Consider the following 13,923-nt stretch of genomic DNA (forward strand, 5'->3'; position numbering starts at 1 on the left):
ATGATTGGTTGTTCCAGTAGGGTGAAGACTCCCTGTGGTCAGGTGGGTACTTGGGTAAGTCAGAGGAGAAGTTCAGGTGGCCAAAGCCCTTCCATCTTGGTCTGGGAGGCCTAGCCCTCTAGGTTAGCATAAGTTAGACTGCATCCCTGTTTTTCACTAGTTTTGAGTTTTCCCCATCCAAAATCTTTGTTTTCCCTAGGTGCCACCTGATTCCCATTATTGCTAGTCATGGTTTGGGCCTGTGTTGGGGACTTATTTTGGGAGAGTACTTTTGTTCGCCTTGTATGTAGAACAACAATGATTTGATTTAATTTATATAATTTTTGAGTGCGAAATACAGCCTTTTTATTTATGTCTCTTGCAGATCATAGAGTGTGTTTCATTATCAGGCTCTTCAGAAGCAACAGGAATTGAAGGGTTAGTAAAAGGATTTTTTTGTTTTTGTGGGCTGACAGTACATTGTTGTACTTCCTGCAAAAGAAATTTAAGTTACATTAGCATATTTTTCTTAATTCCATTTTATATACTTCATTGCATATTTAGTAGCCTTATGTGTGTTTGCAGAAACTTTCAGAGTCCTTTTCTAATGAAAAGAAGACATCCTGTTCAAGTTAGCAGTCCATCTTGCTCCACCAACCCTCTGGTGATCCGGATTGATATGTTGTAAATATTTGCAAATTGATTCCTTATGTTAATAGTTTTTATTAAGTTACAGTTGTAATTTTAATTTATTTAAGTTCTTTTCCTATTAAATTTTTATGGCAGGTTTTCAAATATACATTGTATATTTTATCAGTGAATTATTATTTTTTCTTTTACTGATCCTAAGATCAGTAAGTACCTTATCTACTGTAGTTGGTAAGCTATTTTTTTTTTATTGGTTTATCTCAGTTAGGTTTAATCATTGTATATTTGGCTGTTTGCTATATGCATTCGGAACCAAAAATCTCTTAATGTCATCATTCTCTGATACATGGGAGATGTAGGCCAAGTGTTTTCATTCTTAACCTATACCCATTTAACTAATTCATATTGTACAGCCACAAAAGTGTAAATTCAGTCCAGTCCTTGTTTTTCATCGAAACACTTAGGCAGCACAATCTTTCTTCAGTTCTTTGGGTCCAGGCTGTTCTTATCCATCCACTGGGGCAGCAGCTATTAGGAAGTAATAGGCTTGTGAAGAAACATAATTTTTTAAAATGCAAAATTAAGTTTTCCATGTGCAGATAAGTGTTTATAGGAATTTGTCACTCGTTACTTCCCTACCCTTCTGTACCATGCAGCTGGTCCTCATAACAGAAGCAGAGTTTGCCATGAGAGGGCTGTTGGAGCCAAGATATATAAGGACTGCCAGAAGGAACTGGATGAGTCTCCACATGATGTGTCTGAAAGTTTGTGCAGATGCCCATTAGGTTGTTGTACAGCAAAGAGTTTGCTTTTGAAAAAAATCTGTTCCAAAAAAATAAATATTTTATTTCCATGCTAACAAAATGTAGAAAGAATTAAAAAACAGAATTTTTGTTCAAGTGAAAATGCTCTGTTTTTTGCTTGCTCCATATGAATACTTTTTAATTTTTTTTTAAATTTCTATGAAGTAAAACGCGCACATTTTATTAAATTGTTGTTGCTGTTTTTCCCAGGACCGAGGTTCTTTGTTTTATTCAGAGGCAGGTGATGTTACTTGGACGGTCACAGATGGCTGTGATGCACTTCCCCTATTTTCTTGCCAAATGTATGAAGTTTACACCTACCAGAATCTTCAGTGTTATGGCAACAGAACGTTATTACGCTTTGCAGCGTACAATGGTCATATTATCGAGTTCAGAGTAAGTGTACCCTTCACATTGACTTTTAATGTTTCTGAATTTTTTTATTTATATAGAGGGATTTAAAGATTCAATCTAATATAGCTGTTGAATAATGGAAAGCTAGCTCATATTTCATAAAATAGCTTTTTATATTAGAAACAATGTGCTCTTTATAAATCCAATGTAGAAATTAGTTTTTATAAGTATGAGAAGAAGGTAACTTTACCAGTCAAACTGGGGTGTTCGTATATTGTTACATACAAACGTATATTGTTACATACAAACTTTTGTGTATTACAAGCCTAAAACATGATATAAAATCATTATCATCATCATCTCAAGTGCTGCCTGAAGCAAAGGACCTCTGTAAAATTCTGCCATCCATGTCTTTTATGTGTTTTGTTGCCCAGAGGAACCCAGCTGACACTATCATATATTATTCTCCAGTGGTGTGTGTGAAAGACATGTCCAAGTCATCTCCATCTCCCTGTCATCATTATCCCTTCCACATTTGGACCTTCTGTAATTTCCCTTACAGTATCACCTTCAACTTTGTCTTGCCCTCTAACTCCTAAACATTCTTCTTATAGCTTCATTTTTAAATCACCAGAATCTTTTAAGGCAAAGTGTCATTGTTATACTATGATTCATGTCCATATAGTAATCTTAGGCCACTTGCTTTTCATGCAAGAACTATATTCAGTATGTGATCCTCATTAGAATTTTCATAAACCAGGAAAGCCTTTTTTCATTTTTGCAAATTGCAGGATCCTTTGATTGGTACCACTTTTAACAACAAATACTAATGAGATTTAATGCATTTAGGATGGCTTTCTTACTGGTGAAGACAGTCAGTTGCAAGGTTATTAGCAAATGATGGTTTTGTACAGGAACTTTCCTGTCAGACATATACTTAGCTTACGTCTCTGACGTCAGCTAAGTATATGTCTGCCAGGTAAGTATGTACAAAACTTTATTGTAAAATAACAATATCATTTGAATATAAAGAAATATTGACGTTATTTCAAGTATTTAGCTTTTGGGATTGTTTTTTCATCAGAAAGATCTAATTGTCATTTTAATTTCCAGTTGGACCAACCGGTGATGTCTAGAGATTTAATGTTACTCACGTATGATGGCTGGTTCATGCTACAGTGTGAGAAGGTAATTCATTCATTCTTTGTTGTACAATGAAAAATATCTTTCTAACATATGGTTAAAAGGTATACAATGTAGTTATTGTTAGATCACAGGAAAAAGTTTAGAAGTTATAGAATTACTAAAAGTTTTCAAGAGTTGGCTCTCTCCATTGTCAGTGTATATAATAAAAATTGATGAACCTGGAGCCACTTATGCTTAGGTCAGATCTTAATCTGGAAATAAGTACTGTACAGTACTTTATGGTTATACATATGAATAGGAGGTAAGCGTAATTCATTCATGCAAACAATTACTAAAATTTTGTGGGGGAGCATAAGTTAAGGCATTGTTTGTAGTGAGTGAGTGTCAAAATGTTGAACTAGTCTTCACGTTTATAATTGTTGCCCTTTTGTAATTACAGCTAAGTAGTCCTGATGTGGTACCAGACCTTCCATATTCTCTGTTGCCAGCATTGACTGATGGTTATTTCCACGATGTTGTGATTACCTCACGTTCTGGTAGAAAGGTAAGCAACAGTTTCAGGCAATTCTTATTAGGATAAGGTCTGTGTTCTATAATTTCAAGGACCTGAACCTTGTATTTGTTCCGACACGGCATACAAACCTTCGGTCCTTTTACAATAGGAAGGTACTAGCGGCAGCTGGATAGGTCGTAAGCTTTCGAACAAGGGGTTCGGTAGTTAACTGCTTGTCCGACAGGCGCGCGCGCGCGACTGGTAGGTAAACACTCACTTTTGCTTTCGGCCTGCTGGTGTGTGGACGTGTATCATCGCTCTCTGCCCGCTTCATCGTCGTTTGCTTTCGCATGATTGTGTTTTTCTTTTTCTATTTATCTAGTGAAACTGAATTGTAAGTACAATCATTTCATTGAATTCAATTGTGAATTAAAGGATCTTGGTTTCACCACGCCCTCCGATTACCCGAGTGCCGGGACTGAAGGGCGTAAGTGCGGGAATTCATTTTCCCAGAAATGATCCTCGTATTGTGTATGCTCGGTGCCGAGGGCGGGAGCGCTCGCTCCGAGCGTATATTGGGTTGGAAATGTGTAGATGAAAATCGTAAGTAAGTGCTCTTTTCATTTATATTTTTTTTGACCTGTATGCCCGTTGCCGAACGAATGCGCTCGGCACGGAAACTTATTCAGTATGGAAGTGGAATCGCAAGTACAGTATTCTTTTTCATTTTCATATATTATTTTGATTGTAGCAATACTCATTTTGGATCAGTTTCCGAGCTTACCCGGAAATTGATCCTTCAACCCTTTTTATTTTGAATGAAGTGAAATCGCAAGTGCAGTTCTTTTTCATTTTCATTTTTTATTGAGATTGCTTTGTTTACTGGGATCAATGTTTCCGCTATTCCCGGGAATTGATCCTTTTTTTAAATTCCCCTTTTTATTTGTATGAAGTGAAATCGCAAGCGCAGTAGTCTTTCATTTTCATATATTTTTTGATTGCATCAATTCATTATGGATCAAGGTTTCCAGAAACCTTGATCCATAAAGGTAAGGAATGTATCCTTTCACCCTTGCGCTCGGTACCGAGGGCGCAAATGCGCTCGATCCGAGCCCTTATTCATTGTGAAGTGAATCGTAATGCAAGATGCATTTTCTTTTTATTCCTTATTATTGATTGCATCAATATTTATTTGGTTCAAGTTCCGCTCAGTCAGGGAATTGATCCTTATGCCCTTGCATTCGGGCCGATGGCACGATTGCTCTCGGGACTCTTTATTATTGTGGGTACTGTGCGGGGTGGGGGGGGGGAACAGAACCCCCTCCCCCCCCCCCCCCGAACCCCCCCCCCCCCCCCCCCCCCCGCCCCGCTCAGATCCCACATATGGCCCTTCCCCTTGGGGTGGGGGCAGGTTATCGGCGTTCTTCTCCTCGCCCGATCCGTCGAGCGCGGGGGAGGGGCGCTCGGTGCCCGATGTACAATTGTATTAGGGGTCTTCCACTCGTTCGGAGAGGGCTCACCCCCCCAGCCGCGCGAGGGGACTTCCCCCCCACTAATCGCTACTACTGTTATTTTCCGCAGGTGCTACTGCCACGAGGGTGGACCTTGGTGAGGTATGGGCGTCCTTCCTTTTGCAGGGCGTGCTAGTGTCCAGGGCTGCGGTTCTATGTCTGGGCCTACTGCGGTCACCCATGGAGTGGTGACCACGCAACCAGGTGACGACGTCCCTCCTCACCTGGTGTACTCTCCTCACGTGGTAACAGTCTTGCCTACAGCCGCTGTGAAGTGCCGTTCGCCGTACCGAGACTGGGGGCGCCGCCGCCGCTCGTGGTTGCCGCGCTGCAGCGACCACACTTCCGCTGCCCTAGAGCTCGCCCCCCCTGGACCTGCCGTGCCGGTACCAGGATGTTGCTGGCTGCTGCTCCACTTCCTGTGTTTCCGGTTCTGCCTGCCGTACCTGCCGATTCTGGGCTGACTGTCCATGCAGTTGCTGCGCTGGCTGTCCCTGCCGTTGCTGCGCTGGCTGTCCCTGCCGTTGCTGCGCTGGCTGTCCCTACCGATGCTGTGCTGGCTGTGCCTGCTGTTCCTGAGATGCCCATAACCTGATAATGTCGTCCCTGTTCGTGTGGTACTACCCCAGACTGTGGTCTGTCTGTACAGGTGCGTCCGGGCCCTGTGGCTTCGGCTACAGCAGCCCCGGCTCCGCCCTGGATAGCAGATCTTACGTCTGTCCTGAGGAAGCTGACGAAAAGAAAGGAGGAGGTGGTGTCGTCGTCGTCTTCATCTTCTTCATCGTCGTCGGCTGCCGCCTCTTCCCCTTCGACTTCTAAGGCTTCACAGCCGAGGAAGAAGAAGGTTGCCTCCTCCCTCCTAAGAAGTCTCCCTCGGGAGCTTCTCGGGACCCGTCTCACCTCGGTGGGACGGGAGGGTTCCTTCCGCTGGTCCTCCTGCTCCTTCGGAGCGGGGCCCGTCTCTTCTTCCGCAAGGAAGAAGACTACGGGGACCAGAGGGGTACGGCTAACACCGGTACTTCCTCGCCTGGTGTCAGTGGTTCTGCCACTGCATCAGGGTCCGTCTCGGCCTCTCGTTCGCCGGGAGGTACCGAGTGTACGGTCGCCTACCAGCGACCGTGCAGCCAGGAACCAGACCTCTGAGTCCGCTCAGCGTCAGGTTCACGGCACGGGGCGGAAGACTGGTGACAGCCGCTCATGCGACTCTCACCAGACCAGCTCTCACTCTCGCGGCGAACAGCTGGCTACCCGGGGACGTGACGGTCCACGACCGACCACGGGCTGAGGCTGGGAAGAGGTCCTCCCGTTCGCCGGTGCCAGCCACGGCTGGAACCAGCGACGTGACGTGCCGTGAGGACAAGCACCGGTCTCACTGTGACAGTGGAGCCTGCAGGTCGCCTCACCGAAGCTCTCACAGAAAGCGACCGGGTACGGCAACCAGCACCAGCTCTTCTGACACTCGAGATCGGGGCCGCTGTGCTCAGTCCAGCCGTTCTCCACAGCGAGACGGTTCGACCAGGCCTGCAGCTCGATCGCCACCGCGGGTTGACGATCGCCTGCAGCCCTCCAAGCCTGCTGGTTCTGCCAGCGAGCAACGAGGGAGCGTCATGGTCTGCCTCTCCCGTACCTTCAACCTCCTCGGGTTACACCGGGAGGAGCGAGGTATTGAGGATGATCGTGAGGGGTGCGCCCCTCATGATCCCACCACAACGCCCTACGTGCCAGGCACGGTTCTTGGACCGGCCAGGACGTATGCGCAAGTGGATGGGGAAGACCGAGAGGGCTGTCGCTGTTCCCCCTTCTTAGGAGGAGGGTTCTCGGAATATGCTCTTGTTCGAAGGGCTTAACGGTCCCACTCTGCAAGATGCTGTGACTTCCGAGATCCAGAGGAACTTTGCCGAGGTTACGGCGATGATTCGTCAGCCAAATGACCTCGGGGAACGGACATCGCCACTCCCACACCAGCAGAGCCACGTTCTCGGCTCGAGTCGTTTTGGGGCCCGAGAGGGAACCCAAATCGACGGTGGGTCTGCCGCGATCGGAGCTTGCCGACTGTGTTGAACCGGGTAGTCTCTCGTCTCCGGACAAGAAGGCTCTCTCAGTTCTGGACGGTCGAACAAGCTACTTCACCTCCTCTACTGCGACAGAGGCGTTTTCTACGTGTCTTCGGACACCGTATTTAAAATACCCCTTCGGTCCTCCTGAGGTTTCGACCTCGACGAGGACTGGAATGAGTCGTAGCGTATCGGCTCTCTCCTGTCAGGTGTCGATCAGCCCCACCCAGACGACGTTCACAGTGGTCGGCAGACACTTACCTACAGTATGATTCGTAACCCATCCTCGGTAAAACGTTTTCTCCTGACGATACGTTTTCCCAGGCTCTGAGAGTCCCATCGCCGTAAGGCGATGGCTGCTCCTTTTCTTCTCCAACTGCTAGATCCGCTGGGAAGGCGAGCCAGTATCCAATTCCTCCCCCATTCCCTCTCTCCTTACGGCTACGGGGGAAAGGGGAGGGAGGGTCCTACAGAGATTTCTCTGTAAGATCCCACGTTAGGGGCTGCGCTACCGGGGGGACCTTCGGGTCCTACCTGACGTAAGCCCCGGTCATTGAGGAGGGATCCTGCCCCTTTCTCGATTTCTAGGGAATCGAGAGGACCACCAGCCGATATCGTCTGACGAATTCGGTGGGGGGGGGGGGGTTTCGCAGAGTGCTTAGAAATTTATTCTACGGAATTTCTAGCGCACTCAGAGTGTTCGAGTTTTTTACGATCTCCAAACACTTAGGCGAGACCACGGTCCAAGTGAGCGAGAATCCCCGATAATTGTTACACGATAATCGGGAACCTCGCTTATGCTCGAATTCCTGTAATTTTCTAGCATTTGGAAGAAGACTGCTGCTGAAAGAAGAGTATCTCACAGTAGGCGCTTAACCTGGAATAGAGAAGACGGACGGGAACTTCCAGTTGGCTTGAACTATCGTCTTCGGTATTCTGTTCACCATTGAAGCTTTCCTTTGGGAAAGACTTCCTTCACTCTCTTGACTAGAGAACGAAGGCGGTCGATCTCCAATCCTTATTCTCATTCCTCGAGGGGTAAAAGATTTTAGGATGGAGGTCGTGGTACAGCAACCTACAAATATTATAAGTATATTAACCCTCGCGACATGATTCTTTAACAGTTGATTGTCCGTGGGGTAGGAGCATACCGTAGTTAACTCTACGGTTTGTGACCGAGACGAATTGTATCTTAATTGAACTGCAACTCGGGGTTGCCTGCAACCTCCCAGCAGTTATCAGTTTCGATTTTAGATACTTGGTATTGTCATGACAACACCAAATCAGCTTTTTTGTATTTACCGAAATCCGTTTCGGTTAAATATAATTGCTCGAGCGTATTCTTTATGCTCGATGGTTCTAGACCGAACGCATTCCTTCGTGGAATAATGGATTACCTGGCTCAGGATGACGAGTCACCGAGAGCTACTGCGTATTGAACTGCCTGATAGCGCTCAGTATCAGCTAGGTCTCGGAGATGCACGGTGGGTTACGTCTCTCTCTCCCCTGGTTGGATTGACTACCGAACCGTATCTCTGCCAACAATCATGGACTTAGGTCTCTGATTAACGGGGATTCTCGCAATATGAAGGACCATCTACTGCTGTGACGCTCGATTTTCATCGCCTTCGACATTGCGAGAATTTTCAACAGAGATATCTCTTGGACTCTTTCATCTTTCTGTTTACCGCACGGGTAACAGAAGTCTGTACTAGTCAACCGCTGCATCGCACTGCGATTAATGCGAATGATTTTTGCAGACATCTGAGTTTGTCTTCAAATATCGTCGTATTCGTAGGTGTGCAATTTCATTGCTTCGCCCCGAATTAACAGATATGTCAGAGACATCGCCTACTCTCCGACCTGACAGCTCTACTTCCAAATGTTCAGCCCAAGAGAAGCAGTTCTTCAGGCAGTAGTTCCCTGTCTTCATTACTGGAAGCGCTCCGCTTTTATTGCAACTACGATCCTCACCGGACAGCAATCAATAGCGGTTGCGTTCTCAGTCTTTGTAGCACAGGTTCAGAATCTTGAGAAATCCGTTCTCTCGGTTCAGCTGTGAAGACGTAGGTTGCATTTTCTGTACACCTTCGTCTTCAACGTCACATAGTGTTGTTTCTCCTTACCCGAGAATCAAACTATACTATAGATATCTTGCCATCTAGGACCTCGGTCGCTAGAAGGCAATTGACTTTCGCCTGTTGGGCACATGCCTTAAGAGAGTCATCACCTTGCCTTCTGGCATCGGTGACGAACAAATTATTTGTTTAGTCTCTTGCATAACCCGGTTAAGGCGAAGGTCACGTGACTTGCTCGGGTGCTTGGACAACTTGCCTCCTACCGAACGCAGTCAGTAGGCAGCTGTCAGAGCGCCCAAGTCTGTTACGAACTTCGCTGTGGACTTAGTTCGGTTGTTTCCATAACAATCTTTTCTTCGTCCTAAGCGGCTTTGTCACAGTACCCATACCATCGACACCCACCATTGAGTGTCGGTGTCCTATCCACTACCGAGAAGAACAACTTCGCTGCAGACGGATGAACCAGTATGGGGTACAGGACATCACCGAAGTCGAGAAGAGGGATAGTCATACGACGATTCCTTCTTTTCCTCTGAGGTAATTGCATGGACTTTTCCTGCGAAGTCAAGCATCCAGGGGATGGGATTCGTGACGCTCGATTTCGTACCGAATTCGTAGCGAAGACTCTGAACCCTTCGGTTCCTGACGATCGGTTAGAGTCCTTCACAATCCCCTCCCTAATGGACTTCACCGCCTTCGATGCGAAGGAGATGCTGCTTTGTCCTGTGAAAGCTGCGGAACCCGCCGCTTGTTTCTGAAGAAAACTCGACATCCCAGGCTGAGTGTTGAAGACTCTTCGTCAGCACCAAGATGACCTAGAAGTACACTCCCTCGAGTTACACAAGAACTTCTCCTGTGGCGCAGGTACTGAAGGCAGGGGTCTGGTACAACCAGACCACTGGCACCTCCTTCTACCTTTTGGATATTGCCCACAGGTCCTTGGATCGTTTTCCTTAGGACCCGTGGTGGCTACTCAACACGTTGTCTAGCTAACCCAGACCCTAGCAGGCTGAACAGCATCGAGTCCTGGTGTGACTGTAAGAATAGATAAGTGAATGAGAGAGTGACTGGCTTCTCTTCCTATCTTTTTCTACCCTCTACCTGTGGGTAGAGGGATACGGTCATCACCTTGCTGGATAAGGACGAGATGCCGGTGAGCTACTCGACAGAGCCCCATCCTATCCCTTTCACTAGGGATGGGAGTGAATATCCACCACTTCCTCCTACAAGGGGGGGGAAGTGGATGCCAACAAGAGACAAACCATAACGTTGTTGCCTCTTGCAAATAGGAACTTGTTCTTGTTTGCTGGTACGAAGAGATACGCTTGCCTCTCTCTTAGTACTTGGTCCAGAGGTCTGACCATTGATCCTGCGGTGCACACCCCGATCAATCGGACAGAGGCTTGGATCCCTCCTCGCTCTTACGACCAGGGAGGCTTCCAAGGTTGGGCGAACACCAGTCTGTTCACAAAAGACTCAGATCCACCCACCAAGAAGTGAGTCTTCCTATTGTAAAAGGAACCGAAGGTTTGTATGCCGTGTCGGAACAAATGACAATTTGTCCAAAATTGCATTTTTCCTAACTATACAAACCTGAGGTCCTTTTACACATAGCCCCACCTCATGCCACCCCTCACTCTGCAGTTTTTTGCTTGGGCCAAAAGCAAAAGTGAGGTTGTTACCTACCAGTCGCGCGGCAGCGCAAGCCCTGTCGGACAAGCAGTAACTACCGAACCCTTGTTCGAAAGCTTACGACCTACCGCTGCCGCCTAGTACCTTCCTATTGTAAAAGGACCTCAGGTTTTTGGTATAGTTAGGAAAAATGCAATTTTGGACAAATTGTCATATTTTCACCCTGCATTTGTTTTTGGTTTGGTTTTTCATCTTATCTGTCAACAATCTTTTTCACATGCTGTCACACACACCTGTAGCTACAGCTGAATCATGGGTAATATATCCAGAGTTAATCCTATCCATTACATTTCATAACATACATTGTGATTTGTAAATACACTGCATTTTGACCTAGGTAAAATCAATTAAAACAAATTTGAAAAATTCATCTTGATTGTTCTACCCTGCGTAGGGCCAGAATATTCAAAGGTAACTATTATTATTATTAATAGGTGTTAGTTTTTCCAGCCTCCGAGTCTCAAGTAGACTCTTCTCGGGCTGGTTCTCAGGGATCAATCTTGAGGAAAAAAAAAAAAAAAAAAAAATTAGACTTTATTTGAGAAACCCGTCTTATTTAAAAAATTTATGATTTTATTAATTGAAAAAATCCCTGCTTTCCGCAAGAATATTTTTCATTTCCGACTCCGCAGATAAATGATCTCTGCTGGGTCCAATTTGGGCACTCAACAAGCAAAAATGCTGTACTGTCATGGTGTTTTGACATCTGTTACATTTCACTGGGTGGGTCAGCATGTGGTGTTGACATCAAGTGACCATGTGAGAAATTGTGTGTCCTATACGTAGCCTTGCTAGATCACCTCTTTTGCTCTTTCCTCCTGTGAGGATGTCCTCCATGGCATAGAACTTCAGTTTTTATATTTTTAAGTTTATTTGTTGTTGGCACCGAGGCCCATTCTTCTTTCCAACCTGCCTGTAAATTAATAATTTTTAACTGATTTTACCCAGTCTGACACTGGGGCATATGAAATTGTTGGAGGGATAGTGCAGGCTAATTTGGCAGCAGAGTCTGCATATTCATTTCCTTTTATTCCCACGTGTGTTGGGATCCAACATATTTCCATTGATATTCCTGATTGGAGGAGTTGATGATTTTTTATTTGAATTTCCTGTACTATTTGGTTTTCCTGGTTTATACTGCTTATTGCATCTATAGCGCTACGTGAGTCACTGAAAATAACAGAGACACTTGCTTTGCCTAGATATCATATCTAGAGCCATCTGTATGGCTGTGACTTCAGCAGTAAATACTGATGATATTGAAGGTAGGCTTTTTTACTTAACATATTTTCGAATATGCAGATGCTCCTACTCCAACATTATTTGTTCCGACACGGCATACAAACCTTCGGTCCTTTTACAATAGGAAGGTACTAGCGGGCAGCTGGATAGGTCGTAAGCTTTCGAACAAGGGGTTCGGTAGTTAACTGCTTGTCCGACAGGCGCGCGCGCAGCGACTGGGAGGTAAACAAATCACTTTTGCTTTCGGACCTCGCGGTGGATGGACGTGTTGTTCGACGCTCTCTGCCCGCTTCTCGTCGTTTGCTTTTCTAAGTATTTGGTTGTAATTGTGTGTGAAAGAGTTATTGTAAGTACAATTATCTCTTTTTTCATATTAATTGCTGCTTCAATTAGTGATTATGATGGAATCTCCTCGCCTCGCTACCCCACGGAGACTTTGCCCGGGTATCGAAGGGCGTAAATGCGGGAAGTTCAGATCGTTCCCGGAGATTGACCCTCATATTTTATGTGCTCGGTGTCGGGGGCGCGAATGCACCCGAGCCGAGCCCTGTGATGTGTGTAATGATTGGTCGGGAAGGCGCAGTGGACTTTGTATGAGGGCAGGAGAAACGAAGGCCTGCAAAGGAGTCGTCGGAAAGCTCTCCCGCGACTCCTTTGGTGACGGACACTTCGTCTTCTTTCCTGCCGCCCGCTCAACTTCCATGTCTCGCGCCTTCCCCTTTCGGGGGGGGTGTCTAGGTCCTTCTCTTCCCCTGACTTATCGAGTGTGGAGGAGGGCGCTAGATACCCTGACGTCCAGTTGTACTCTGGGTCCTCTATCCGTTCGTCTTGGCGGGCGAGCGGGTAGAGGATACCCCTAATCACACCCGACTTTTGCCTCCTTCCAGGTGCGGTTGCCGCGAAGGATGACCTCGGACAGGTGTGGGCATCGGTGGGGTTGCAGGGCGTGCCGAGTGTCCAGGGGCTGCTCTACCATCTCGCTGGCGCCGTGGCGGTCACCCATGCAAAGGTCTCGACCACCACCACGACCTTAACAACACACCCGGCTACGCTTCACCTCCTCACCTGGTTGTACACCCAGCACGCGGTCTCTGTGACACCCACTACATCGGTGCAGGGGCCAGTCGCCGTAACTCCGGGGGAGTGTGATGCCGCCACCTGGGTTTGCCGTTGTGCTGCCGCGACCGGACTTCGTGTGCCCGAAGAGCTCGCCCCTGGACCTCCCACCGGTACCTAGGATGTCTGTGCCGCTGGTCCGCCCATCTGGACCGCCTACACAGTCTGCCGTACCTACCGTGACCACTGCTGCCGTTCCTGTACCTGCTCCTGCTGTCTCGTCTGCCGTTCCTGTGATGCCTGACACCTGCTGATGTTGTTCCTGTTCCTGGCGCCGCTGCTCCCGATGCTGATCTGTTCGGACAGGTGCGTCCGGCCCTGTTGCTTCGGCAACAGCAGCCCCGGCTCCGTCCTGGATGACAGATCTGACGTCGGTCCTGAGAAGGTTGATGAAGAAGAAGAAGAAGAGGAGGAAGGTGTCGTCGTCGTCTTCATCGTCTTCTTCGTCGTCGTCGTCGTCTGCCGCCTCTTCCCCCTTCTTCTTTCTAAGGCTCCCCCCCCGCCGAAGAAGAAGAAGGTCGCCTCCCCCGCCTAAGAAGTCTCCTTCGGGAACTTCTAAGGGCCCGTCTCGCTCTGGTGAGACGGGGGTTCTTCCGCTGGTCACCCTGCTCCTTCCGCAAGGAAGAAGACTACGGGGACCAGAGGAGTGCCGGCTAACACCGGCACTTCCTCACACTGCTGTCAGTGGTTCGGCACACGCAGCAGGATCCGTCTCGGCCGCTCGTTCGCGAGAGGTACCGATGTACGGTCGTCCTACCAGCGACCGTGCAGCCAGGAACCAGACCTCTGAGTCCGCTCAGCGTCAGG

General features: G+C 47.3%; 1 long non-coding RNA gene across 1 annotated transcript; it reads left to right on the top strand.

The window, feature by feature from the left end:
* The first annotated feature begins 1,675 nt into the window (after nucleotides 1-1,675).
* LOC135203860 (uncharacterized) lies at nucleotides 1,676-3,490 on the top strand. The gene is made up of 3 exons (XR_010312056.1): nucleotides 1,676-1,826; nucleotides 2,898-2,972; nucleotides 3,370-3,490. It is a non-coding gene; the product is annotated as an uncharacterized LOC135203860 (long non-coding RNA).
* The last annotated feature ends 10,433 nt before the right edge of the window (nucleotides 3,491-13,923 follow it).

The sequence above is a fragment of the Macrobrachium nipponense genome, chromosome 44 (assembly GCF_015104395.2).
Source record: "Macrobrachium nipponense isolate FS-2020 chromosome 44, ASM1510439v2, whole genome shotgun sequence".
Taxonomy (NCBI): Eukaryota; Metazoa; Arthropoda; class Malacostraca; order Decapoda; family Palaemonidae; genus Macrobrachium; species Macrobrachium nipponense.